This window comes from Lygodium microphyllum, chromosome 27 (assembly GCF_053477565.2).
Source record: "Lygodium microphyllum isolate KBCC chromosome 27, Lygodium_microphyllum_v1.1.10, whole genome shotgun sequence".
In the NCBI taxonomy this organism is placed as follows: domain Eukaryota; kingdom Viridiplantae; phylum Streptophyta; class Polypodiopsida; order Schizaeales; family Lygodiaceae; genus Lygodium; species Lygodium microphyllum.
The window spans coordinates 111,468,087-111,479,942 of record NC_141161.1 but is presented as its reverse complement, the minus strand read 5'-3'; positions in this window follow the sequence as shown (position 1 = coordinate 111,479,942).

Here is an 11,856-nt window from a genome sequence, read left to right as displayed (position 1 = left end):
CTCTCCCTTTTGCTTGTTTAATGTTTAAATCACTTTATTTTTTGCTTGTTTAGGAAATGAGAGAGAAAGAGAGATAGAGAGGGAGAGAAAGAGAGGGAGAGGGAGATGGAGGGGAAGGAAATGAGAGAGGGAGAGAAAGAGAAAGAGAGGGAGAGGGTGAGGGTGAGAGAGAGTGTGCATTCTCTCTCTCACTCTCCCTCTTGCTTGTTTAATGTTTGAATCACTTTCTTTTTTGCTTGTTTAGGAGAGGAAATGAGAGAGAAAGAGAGAGAGAGAAAGAGAGGGAGAGGGAGAGAGAGGGAGAGAAAGAGAGGGAGAGGGAGGGGAAGGAAATTTAAGATAATAAACTTATCGATAATGGTATGCAATGTGCTTTGCCATGGGCCACGTACATTGGCGACTCTTTAAGATGGCTTAAAATTGGTCATGTCGTTCATAATGTCCAAGTAAGGGATCTAATTGTGATATGCATAATTCATTGTTTTTGTATTAACTTTATAGGCATAACAAATTAGAAATCATGCCAACTAGTCAACGGAAGGACTAAAAGAAAATGATACCCTAGCTAATGGTCATTACGGTACTTCATCAAAATGGACCCAAAAGTATTGTTATAGAAGAAGAATCCCTTAAATTGAGTATAGGATATTTTCTCTCAGGTCTTATGACTATGAGTAGAATTGATTGAAATAAATTTTATTACTATAGTTGATAAATTTCATAGATGGCATTAATTTTAATACGCGATACTAGGACAAAAAAACCACATTTCTAAGATGCTTTTTGTTGAGAATCATTTATTATTAGACTAAGAGATCCTCAATGATGCTACTTATGCTACTCAAGGTAACCTTTATAAAGGAAAATGTTTCCACTCAAGCATCATTGTGTTTGCTCTTGATAGAGAGGTTTCTTTGTTCAATTCACTTCTAAATATGTATGGCAGGTGTACTAGTTTAGAACATGCTTGTTCATTGTTTAGAAAAATGACAGACCATGATTTAGAATTATGCTCTTCCATGATTGCAATATTTGTGTGACATGGATAGGGTAAGCTGGCTTTTCAACTTTTTGAACAAATGCATAAGAAAGGAACCATTCCTGATAAGAGTAACATTGACTTCCATTCTTGATGTTGTTGTCCAAAGTACTAATATGCATATAATCAGTAGGGGATTAGAGGTGGATCTAATTTTATCAAATGCTCTTGAAAATCCATATAGCATGACTGGAGTTATCCACGATGCAAGAATGGTGTTTGACACAATGCCAAAATGGAATGTTGTAACTTGGAATACATAAATTTTGCCCATGCCCTGAATGGTGATTTAGAGGAGGCTCTTGACATTTTTAGTCAAATGAACTTAAATAAGTTTATTCCTAGTGTAATCACATTTTATGGCATGCTTACTGCATGTGCTCACAAAGTAGCCATAATTGAGAGCACATGGATCCATGACTCTAATGTCCATGTAGCATATGCTCTTGTAGTTACTATATGATAAGTTCCGGCTGCTTGAAGGATGCTCATAAAGTATTCAATCTCATGGCTAAACACAGTGCAATTCAATTGTTTCATTGGGAGGGTGTTCTTTTTTATAAAGGTTGCTTTATTTGCAATCTAGTGTTTGTGAAGGAAGTTTATTTCTAAACCATGGGAAACGATTGCATTCTAGCATTATAAACTAGGGGCTTGAGTTGTTAGAAGTCAAGCTCAGTAGGTACGTCTTTATGTGTGACCGACATCTGTGACAGCTAGGTGTGTGCTGTCTCCATGTGACTACATTGAATAAGTCGGGTTTGTGTTAGTAGGTGACCTGACTAGAGTTAGTCAGTCTAGTCAACACTAAGACTAGGTTACTTTACATTGTATTGTGTGCTTCTCAGTTAGTGTGGAATAATGAAGAAAGCTATGGGAACCTGAAGGTTCATGGAGATTGAGTTTCCTTGTCTCTCTCTCTCTCACCTTTGAACATGGTATCAGAGCGTTGCCAGGTTGAGCTCTCTGGAGCAGGAGGAAGTCAAGAAGACTTGCAGGAGTGGAAGATCAAGGGTTCTCAAAGATCAAACAAGCTGTCATTGTGATGGAAGGTAGGCATTGTGTGATTGCTTACTCTATGGTTCAAGCTACTGTCTGTGGCTTGTTTAGAGCCTTGTGAAGGGGGTATTAAGCACTAGTGTGTGCTTCATCATCATCACCATCATCAAATCTAGCTGCTGGAGCAGAGGACAGATCTGCGCAAACTGCGCCTGTATTCTGCAGACATCTTCGTTGGCTAAAAAACATCATATGCAAGTGATATGAAGTGGCTAAATGCCTGACAGAGACTAGTGGAAGCTACTTGAAGAGTACAAGGTGTAAATGCTTATGTGAGAGCTCACCTATGAGCTGAGAATAGAGACTATAGGTCTGCAACAAACAATGACCTGCTGTATACAGGTATTACAAAGCATGTATGCATTTATGACATGAATCTGGAGCCCTCAAACATACCCAGAAGCATCGATGGAGCAAAGGTATATGCAGGAGGGCATATGTACTTGATGAAATGCATTTGAGCTGAAGTTGCTCACTGAAATCATTCAGATATGAAATATATTAATGCTGAAAATTGTCATACACAGTGAATGACAAGCATTGTATCTTGCTGAAGCAATACATGTCACTTTGGAGCTTCTATCACCTATATGAGCTAACATATGCATGCTGAATGTATGGAGGATTGAGGAAAGCATTGGATGCTTTTGAATATTCAAATCTGAACATGAATAAGTCCCTTGACAGTGCTTGAGCTGGTTGTGAATAGTCATGGTTATGAACAGTCATGTACTCTTTGACAGTGATTAATGAAGATAGGTTGTCTATGCCTACTCAAATGCTCATGTATTGAACTTGCCACTATAAAGTAAATGTATGACATGTCTTGAGGACTTTTGAAGCTGAAATACATCTTGGTTGCCAGAATATTGGTTGTTGGTGATCTGTAAGCAAATTTATGTCACTTATACTTGCTGGTTATGCATTGTTTTGTGCCTCTGTGCTTATGTCTTGACTGCCAAATGTACAAGCAGCTATCTGGGAAGTTTTGGGACATGTATGACATGAATACCACTCAGTTTTGACCTTGGAATTACTGCTGGTTACTCACAGTTTACAGTTTTCAGACTGTATGTATTCACCCTGGCAAGTGAGGTTGCAGAAGCTTAAGCTGAAGCAAGTACATAGCTTATGTATTGACAGTTATACCTACAGCTGAGATCACTTGTTTGAGGGTTGTTTTGGGTTATTAGTGGGCTGAAATACCCTGGTTTTTTACTGCAATTAATTGCAGAAAATTGTCATAAACTGTTGTGGACTGAACTTGGTCAGTGATACTTATCGACTTGCAGGGAGTCAGGCACTTGATAGACAGTCTATTGCATCATGGCTAATGCACATGGGACTGACAATATCACTCAGATAGTTGGAGAAAAGTTAGACAACAAGAACTTTGCATTATGGAAATTCAGGATGAAAAACTTTCTAGTTGGCAGAGGTTATTGGGATCTATGTACAGGAGATGAGGCTGCTCTTGAGTTGCCTGCAACGAATCCAACTAATGAACAGAAAAGAGCTTATAGGCTATGGAATGAGAGAGCATGCAAGGTGTTGCATTGGTTTTCTCTATGTATATCTGATGCTATGGTAATTCAAATCACTGGATGTGAGACTCCAAAGGATGCTTGGGACATACTGATGAAAAATTATGGAACCATGACACATGCATGAAAGATCCAGTTGAAACAGCAGTTCAACAACGTGTCTAGGAATGGCAGGAGCATCCAGGTGTATACCACAGAGATTAAGACCATAACTGATCAACTTGCTACCATTGGCTCAAGTGTATCAGAAGATGATATGATTGTTGTTGCCTTGAATAGATTAGGGAAAGAGTACAAAGTTGTTGACACATCCATCTCTGTTAGAGAAGAGCCCCCTACCTGGGAAGAGCTAGTTGCTTTGTTGCTGCATGAGGAGGTCAAACTTGGTTTGAATACAGGTTCTAGTGCATCTCAAAGTAGAGACACTGTGTTATACTCTAGCCAGCATGGCAGAGGATTTCGAGGTCAAACTTGGTTTGAATACTGGTTCCAATGCATCTCAGAGTAGAGACACTGTGTTATACTCTAGCTAGCATGGCAGAGGATTTCGAGGTCATGGTTCATTTCGAGGTCGTGGTGACACTCGTAATGTTTATGGACAGCAGCAGCAGGAGGGTAATTGGCATGGTACAAATACACAAGGCCAGCATTGATCTGGTGGGTTTAGAGTCAGGGGGAGATTACCCCGAGGTAGAGGTGGTGGATCTAGTTCATGGCAGTCTTTTGATCAGTCCAACAGGGACAAAGATTGCCATTATTGTGGCAGGTATGGGTACATTGCAAAGGATTGCTACAAGAAGCAGGGAGATATGAAGGCAAAGGGCTGACAGCATGGGCACTATGCATCTACCAGTGGTGCTCATGATGAGTAAGTTGATAGACTCTTTGCCATGCAGTATGTATCCAAAAATGCATCGAGACATGATAGAGATGATAGATGGTACATTGACTCTAGAGCGTCAAACCACATGACACCGCATGGAGAGTGGTTTGATGAGATGGTTGAAGGTACACATGGTCATGTATGTACTGGGGATGACACCCAACATGACATAAAGCATAAAGGGATTGTTCCTCTTATGATGCCTGATGGCAAGAAGAAAGGCCTGCATGATGTATGACATGTACCAACTATAACAAAGAATCTTTTGTCTGTGGGTCAAATGGCAGAACAGAATCTGCAAGTGAGATTTAACAAAGATGGATGCTTCATTGAGGAGTATGGAAATGGCTGCAAGTTAATTGCCAAGGGCAGAAGGGATGGCAGGATGCTTACATTGGATGCGACCATTCCAAAACTTAAGGCAACCATGTTTTCTCATGATGAGAGTGCCATTCGGGATGTAGAGATTTGGCACAAGCAGATTGGACATGTCAATGTACAAAAGCTGAAAACTATGCAACAGAAGGAAGTAGTACTTGGATTACCTAAATTCAAGTATAATGACTTTGGTCATGTATGCCCTGCATATCAGTTTGGGAAGTAGGCACGGTTTCCTTTCATGAAACATGTAAAAAACGGCACTAGGCCTTTACAGTTGGTGCACTCTGATGTCTGGGGTCCTTCACATAATGCTTCTTTTGGAGGTGCACGGTATTGAGAAGCCCAAGGATGCACCGAAATCTATCAGAGAACCAAGCCTCGAAGCGGCATCTACAATGCCTGGTCCATGAAATTTTTCCAAAGAGAGTGCTCTCAACCATCACACAAGAACACAAGCTCACAAAAAATATCGCAATGATCTACATCTTCACTCTCATCCTCATCACAATCCATGAAAAAATTGAAGCAGAGGAGGAGGTGAGAGGTCACGTTTGAGCCAAGAGAGAGAGTGAGAAAGAGAGAATGCATGCAAAGATAAAGGTGAGAGGTAGTTACACCCTCAACCACCTTCCTTCACACGGCTCTTCTAACTTCTCTTTTGTTTATTTATTTATTAAAACAATTTACATTATTAGCTAGACCTTTGAACTAGGTCTTTTAGCTCAAATGAAAAGAAGTAGAACTTCGCACACTCATCTCATGTGGAAGGCTTTTTTTACCATGGTTTTATAATTGCGGATTGGCTAATAACCATGGAATGATACATTATTTTGGATTTGACTTGAAGAGCAAAATATGTATGTAAGACAAATTGTTACATTGAAGCTCAAAAATTATGTCAAAAATAGCACATCTTGGGGGGGTAACATTTCTCCTTCGCTTGAATTGCGAACGTCCTCGCGAGCATGTGGAAGAGAGCTTTGCCTTCAAATTAGCACTTCAAACATGTTGAAAAATCCACATCACGAATACTTCACTTCACTTTGCCTTGGGACCACCTCCATCAGTACCCGTCCCAAATTTACTTCAACTGAACTCTTCAAAGCTTTACTTCTTCCTTAACTTTCCTTTGCTTTTGGATTTCAAAAGAGCAAAGCAAACTTCCTCCCATATGAACACAAGAAAGGTCACAATCTTCCACAAGGAGTTATGAGAACACCCACCATTGAAGCACTAAAAACTCCATGGATTGGACCCCAATCACAAGATTAAACATTGCAAATTACCCTCGCAATAGATTTGACATTCAAGTGCTCCTCCCGCCTGCTTCCACAAAGGCATGAGCGTGGATGTTTTGCTATTGATAATTGATTAGACCTACCGAATTGCAAGTGTGAGGTGTTAAGAGTTTGGAAGAGTGGGGTCGCTTCACATTGAATATTAATCCTTAGGGTTTTTTTTTTAAAGAAGGCTTTCTTATCTATCTCTGTCAAACGGGTCAGTATGTGGAGCATGAAGAGGAAGATGAAGGTCGATATGTAGAGATCGTCGTGTGTTTGCAGGGGCTAAGGAGGGTATTGCCATGAGTGGATTGTCTGGTGGAGGACGACAGCAGGACAACATCACAATGTTCTTCTTCTTCTTCTTCCGTGCGTGTAGATGGATCCTGAAGAGTTTTGGGGCACACCTGTTGTATATAACCGCCGTGGAAAGTCTCAAATATCTCTAAGAGGTTGACGGGTTTGGCACCACATGGCCTTCCTGAGAAACTACCCATTGCTTAAGATGCTCAGTAGCTTCTAATTGAAAGCAAGCTTGAAAAACATCCACAAGGATTTGTGGCTTCACACCCACACGTCCATTGCCAAGTCATTTCTTTGCATTCTTTCTAATCATCTTAGATCAGAGCAAGCAAGGGCCTCATGCGGACCTTGGATTCTTTTTTTTTTCTTCATATGGGGATTACTGGTCTCGCAGAGAAGAAGAATTTACAATATTTTTTTCTATTAAACCTTTCACAGATACATGAAGCATATCCCAAACTTACAAAACTCAATTAGGGCACTTCCCCTAAAATCTTCAGAACTACTTCGAGCAGGCCCCCTGGCAGGATTGCCAAAAAATGAGAAGCCCAAGGATGCATCAAAATCTGTCAGAGAACCAAGCCTCGAAGCGGCATCTACAATGCCCGGTCCATGAAAATTTTCCAAAGAGAGTGCTCTCAACCATCACATAAGAACACAAGCTCACAGAAAATCTCGCAATGATCTACATCTTCACTCTCATCCTCATCACAATCCATGAAAAAACTGAAGCACAGGAGGAGGTGAGAGGTCACGTTTGAGCCAAGAGAGAGAGTGAGAAAAAGAGAACGCATGCAAAGATAAAGGTGAGAGGTAGTTACACCCTCAACCACCTTCCTTCACACAGCTCTTCTAATTTCTCTTTTGTTTATTTATTTATTAAAACAATTTACATTATTAGCTAGACCTTTGAACTAGGTCTTTTAGCTCAAATGAAAAGAAGTAGAACTTCGCACACTCATCTCATGTGGAAGGCTTTTTTTACCATGGTTTTATAATTGTGGATTGGCTAATAACCATGGCATGATACATTATTTTGGATTTGACTTGAAGAGCAAATTATGTATGTAAGACAAAATGTTACATTGAAGCTCAAAAATTATGTCAAAAATAGCACATCTTGGGGGGTTAACAGGTATTATGTCTCATTTATTGATGATTTCAGCAGGTACACTTGGCTTTATGTTTTGAAGCATAAAGATGATGTGTTTGATGCATTCAAAGACTTCAAGAAGCATGCTGAAAATGAGTTGGGCTGCTACATATCCTGTTTGAGATCAGATGGAGGAGGTGAATATGTCTCTAATTACTTTGACAGGTATCTTGCTAAATATGGGATCAGAAGACAGCTCACATGTAGCTATACACCACAGCAAAATGGTGTTGCAGAGAGGAAAAACAGGGTCCTAATGGAATTAGCTAGAGCTATGCTGAATGAGAAATGTCTGCCAACTGGTTATTGGGCTAAAGCAGTGATGATTGCTGTCTATGTGCTGAATCGAACCCCTACAGCAGGGATTCATGATGTCACTCCATATGAGAGGCTGTATGGTCATAAACTTGATATTTTGCACTTGAAGGTATTTGGTAGCATTGCATATGTGCATATACCGGATGAGAAGAGGAAGAAATTGGATCCTAAGGCAGTGAAGAGTGTGTTTGTGGGATATGCACGGGAACGGAAAGCTTATAAGTGTTATGTACCTTCTACGCATGAAACACTCATAAGCAGAGATGTGGTATTTGATGAGTTAACATCCTGGTATGGGAATCCTGTTGCAGTGCCTACTGATGGCTCACCCAGTATGAGTCATGTTGAAAATACTCATGCAGAGAGTACTTCCATGAGTGGTCAAACATGTGATGTATCATCTATAGTGAGTCCTTGGATAGGACGATTGCGCAATCACACTACTGCATCCACTGACACGGATATGTCAGTGAGGGGGAGAACAGATAAGGGAAAAGAAAAGGTTTTTGAAGATGTAACAGGTCCACTCACTACATGTTATGATTCATCTAGCAGTGACATCTTAGATAGTGAATTGGGGATTCCGTCTATTATGACGCCAGGTACTAGACAGAGTCGTTATGTGCCGCCTCATGAGAGGCAAGCTCACAGTGAGCCACAGCTCAGGAGATCAGAGAGGGTCAGATGACTTGTTGATAGGTATACTTACACTGGATATTCAGCCCATCATTATGCTTATATGACGAAAGTAACAGGTTTTAGAGAACCAAGTAAGTTTGATGAGGCAGTTGTAGATGAGGATCGGCGTGCCACTATGGATGAGGAATATCCAGCTTTGGCTGAAAATGGCACATGGGATTTGGTACAGTTGCATGAGGGAAAAACACCTATTGGCTGCAAGTGGGTCTATAAGGTAAAATGTAAATCAGATGGATCATTGGAAAGATACAAGGCCAGGCTGGTTGCAAAAGGGTACACGCAGCAATATGGTCTTGATTATGAGGAGACTTTCAGCCCTGTAGCAAAGATGGCTACAGTTAGAACTGTGATTGCTTTGGCAGCAGAGCTAGAGGCTGGAAACTATGGCAGATGGACGTAAAGAATGCCTTTCTGAATGGAGAGTTATAGGAAGAAGTTTACATGGAACAGCCTGAAGGCTATGTGCATCTAGAATTTCCAACACATGTATGCCGGCTAAAAAATGCATTATATGGGCTGAAACAGGCACCCAGAGCATGGAATGCTCGCATAATCAGTTATTTGCAGCAACATGGTTTCCAATTGGGTAATGCTAATCATAGTTTGTTTGTGAAGAAGACAGATCGTGGCTATGTATTTCTAGTGGTCTATGTTGATGACTTAATCATTACAGGAGATGATGAAAGCAGGATTGCTGAAGTAAAGACATGTTTACAGGCTGAGTTTAAGGTCAAGGACCTAGGAGAGCTGAAATATTTTTTGGGGATTGAGGTTGTCTCTACACCTCAAGGCATATGGCTGCTACAGAAGTAGTATGCTCAGGACATGTTATAGAAATATGGTATGGCTGATTGCAAGCCTATGGATACGCCTTTAGAGCAGAATGTCAAGCTGCAGATTGATGTTGGGACAGCGATTGAGAATGTTACCATGTACAGACAAATGGTAGGCAGCTTGATCTATCTCACGATCACTAGACCTGACTTGAGTTATGCTATGGGGCTGATCAGTCAGTTCACGTAGAAGCCTCGCAAACCACACTTGGATGTAGTCAGGAGAATTTTGAGATATGTAAAGAGTATCAAGATCATGGGCTATTTTATACATATGGGAAACCCCTTGACTTGATGGGGTATACTGATGCTAACTGGGCTGGTTGCACGTATGACAAGAGGTCAACCAGTGGTTATGCATTTGGATTGGATAGTAGCATGATCAGTTGGTAGAGTAAGAAACAGCCTACAGTTGCACTGTCCAGTACGAAAGCGAAGTATCGTGGTGCAGCCTTAGCAGCCTGTGAAGCTATGTGGTTACTGAAATTGTTGAATGACTTGAGAGTACACTTGGACAGCAAAGTCAGGCTGTATTGTGACAATTTGAGCAGTGTCATGTTAGCAAGCAATCCTGTTTATCATGCAAGATCGAAACACATTGAGGTTCACTACCATTTCATCAGGGAAATGGTTTTAGCATATCAGATTGACTTGGAGCATGTGAAGAGACTGAAGACCAGGTAGCAGACATCTTTACCAAATCACTTGGTAAAGATAAGTTCATTCACTTTAGACAGCTACTTGGAGTGATGCAGATGACTTGAGTTTTGTTTTTGAGCTTGAGGGGGAGTGTTAGAAGTCAAGCTTAGTCGGTACGTCTTTATGTGTGACCGACATCTGTGATAGCTAGGTGTGTGCTGTCTCCATGTGACTACATTGAATAAGTCGGGTTTGTGTTAGTAGGTGACCTGACTAGAGTTAGTTAGTCTAGTCAACACTAAGACTAGGTTACTTTACATTGTATTGTGTGCTTCTCAGTTAGTGTGGAATAACGAAGAAAGCTATGGGAACCTGAAGGTTCATGGAGATTGAGTTTCCCTGTCTCTCTCTCTCTCATCTTTGAACATGAGTTGGATGTTAGTGTGGCCACTGCTCTATTAAGTATGTATGCCAAATGCTCCTATTTAAAGTCAGATTTGATGTGTTTTCTAGGAGCCAAGAAAAGGATATGGTGTCTTGGAACACTATGACAACACTGTTAGCCCAAGGCAATTATGATTGTGTGGGCTTAAATTTATTTGATTAGATGTTGGAGGAGGGAGTGCTTCCAATTATGACATTCACTAGTTACATGCAGGGCTACGGAGGAACAAGATGTTCCTGTTGAGAATTCTCTCATCAACAATTATGGCGAGAATGATAAACTAGAACATGCCCAAAATTTTTTTAGTAGTACTTTAGAGAGAAATTTATTTCATAGAATGCAATGCTCATAGCACAGACTAGGAATGGGATTGAGGCTTTTGACATGTTTGCTTAAATGTAGAGAATATGGATTATTCCAAACAAGATTACCTTCCTTTCTATTGCTAAATTTGGAGAAGGTTGTACTAATTATATGCTTTGGGCAAGCTAGTTTGGTGCGTGTAAACAGAATCTATGATGTTCTTGTTGGTTTATCTAATGTTTGCCCTTGACACACATGAAGTTTTAGACACATTGAAAAAATAGATTAGTAAGAGTAGATTAGGACAACTCATTTATGTGATTGGTGTTGATAGACTGAATAATTTTAACAGGTCTTCGATATCAATGATGAAACAAAGCTCTAATGCTTTTGTTTTTTAGATGAGGTTTAAGGTTTTCTTTATATATATTTTTAATTCTCCTGTGTAAGTAGATCTATTAAAAGGGTTTTCGTCTAGCTAAGAATTTGATTCTTAAAACCAGTCAACAAGGATCACGAAATGTTCACATCCCTATCGTCATCCATTTAAGGTATTTGAAAGCTCTAAGCTACTTGATACCTAAGTGATTGATAAATACCACGCTTGGCTTATTCCACTATTTGACTTGTATCCATGAATTATCGATGCTAGTTTGAAAGCACTTGAGATATAAAAGAAGCATCTGCAAGCAAGCAAAGCAAGTTACTCTAGACACTCTTTCAAGTGGGGGAAAAAAAAAGAGGGTAATGCTTTAGTGCGCGGTAGTGCGCCCTTGTTAAGATCTTAAAAATAAAGAAGTTGAGGGGAATCACCTTTGTTAAATCTTAAAAGTAAAAAAATTAAGGGGAAGGAGAAAAAAGATCAAAAGAAAATCTCACTTTTGTTAAGATCTTAAAAATAAAAAAAATTCAGGGGAAGGAGAAAAAAGATTTAAAAATCATCTAGTTGCACGTGTTAATTTAAAAAAACAAAGGGT